This window comes from Pteropus alecto, unplaced genomic scaffold, assembly GCF_000325575.1.
Source record: "Pteropus alecto unplaced genomic scaffold, ASM32557v1 scaffold104, whole genome shotgun sequence".
NCBI classification, from domain to species: Eukaryota; Metazoa; Chordata; class Mammalia; order Chiroptera; family Pteropodidae; genus Pteropus; species Pteropus alecto.
Genome location: NW_006436664.1, coordinates 5,478,172 through 5,479,829, shown reverse-complemented (window position 1 = coordinate 5,479,829; position 1,658 = coordinate 5,478,172).

The window sequence follows — 1,658 nt, the reverse complement described above, 5'->3', positions numbered from 1 at the left end:
GGGTAAACATAGCCTCAATCGGAAGCAAATATGGCCCACACAACTGGAAACTCCTGGAAGGAGACACATGCCTCACTTCCTTTTATTTAGCACCATGTGAAACCTGACATAAACATTCAGAGATGAATTAGGATTCGGGTCCAGATCTGCCGGAGTTCCACACTATTGTTTGGTTTACTCAGGTTTCCTACGATCTTTCATCTTGCATTCTCTGCATTATTATATAGTTGCTGTGAGACAAGCACTCTTCCATTAGCAAGACAAATTAGACATTCAAGCCATCCTTAGTAATATGTTTATCCAATTTTGGTAGGATTTCAGTAACAAATGTGTAAGAAACAGTCAGAACTGATGACCTGAAATCGTTTTAGTTAGCAGGAATCCCCACGCACTCTTGGGAGATGCTTTACGCCACAGATTGGGAATGTGGACGTGAGTCTACCTGAGCCTGGCTGTGTGACCGGGGCTGAGTTTCCTAATTTGGCTGTGCTCCAGCTTCCTTATAAAAAATATGAAAATAATAATAGTACCTACCTCACAAAGTGCTTTGAGGATCACAGGAGGTAATATTTGTAAACCACTTAGAGTAGTATCTGGTACACGGTAAACTATATACTTGTTTAATAAAAAGTAAATGCCATCTATTATTTTATCCCATAATATCTATTATCGTAGATCAGTTAAATAACATTCTGAATAAAATATTGTACAACATGAAAATATAGCAACTTGTGTTTTTTAAAAATTACCTTTAAATAGCTGAATGTTTTCCATATAGCCTATACTCAATAAATTTCTAAAATTAGGAAATATGAAATGATGGCAACATTTAAAGGGAAGCTGTTCTTTATTTAAAGTCTTCCCTGATGCATTTTGGTAAACTCCTTGTTAAGACTTCTCATATTCTGATAAGGACATAGTGGAGACTTTGTCATAGGAAAGCAGCTCCCTCCCCACTCTTCCAGATCGAGGCCTGGTCAGAGCAGCCCCAAACAAACGTACAAATAAGCTTATTTAAAAACCAGCTTTTCATCTTAATTAGCGAATTACCCTTCAAATGCATTTCATTTGTAATTTTTGTTCCTTTCTTGGACCTCAGATGATTATGCCTTTGGCCTTGTATTGTGTCAGCCACCTCCTTTATTACACTTACCAGGTTAGATGGCAGGTTTGTTGGCCTTTGCCTCTATTTTAATGTCAGTGCTCAGCATCCAGCCCTACTTTTCAAAAGACTCGTGTTGTCTGATGCTGGATCATCTTCATAAGCAGCTGCGGAAGCGCTTCTCCCGGTTTGCAGTGGTACTGAGAGAGTTTGGCAGAGAGCGCTAGCCTTAACTAAATAAATAGAATAATGTTTTATTCAAGATATTATTCAAAATGCTCTTCAAAGTGTGGTCCCAGCCATTTGAGTGCATGCTGAGTTTGAGAAGCTCTGAATTAAGGCAAACACATTATTTGTCATTAATTCAGACTAGTGGCAAATTGCTTTTGGGCTCAGCTTTGCAATCTAGGATCACGCACAGATGCAAAAATGAGATGGTGGCCAGCAGTAGATGATTGATTTAATCCTAGCCCTGAAGTTAGTTTTGTTCTGATTCAAACCACTTGTCAAAAGTGCTACTGGTCACTTGGGACATCAGATGAGAGAATAGGTAGTA